Genomic DNA, 223 nt, shown 5'->3' with positions numbered 1-223 from the left:
CGGCCCGCGTGAAGCAAATCATAAATTACAAAATACATTTAAAAAAGTATCTATGTCGAGTGTGCAATACAACGGTGCTGCTTTTGTTTTGAAAAGCGTTATTTGTACTACCACCGTGTGGACGTATGCTTGTGAGTGAATGTGAACAGCGGCAATCACAAATTACAAAATAAAGTTGAAAAAACATCTATGTCGTGTGTGCAATACAACTGTGCTGCTTTTA

The sequence above is a fragment of the Entelurus aequoreus genome, linkage group LG02 (assembly GCF_033978785.1).
Source record: "Entelurus aequoreus isolate RoL-2023_Sb linkage group LG02, RoL_Eaeq_v1.1, whole genome shotgun sequence".
Taxonomy (NCBI): domain Eukaryota; kingdom Metazoa; phylum Chordata; class Actinopteri; order Syngnathiformes; family Syngnathidae; genus Entelurus; species Entelurus aequoreus.
The sequence above is the reverse complement of the archived record's forward strand: the minus strand, read 5'-3'. Positions refer to the sequence as shown.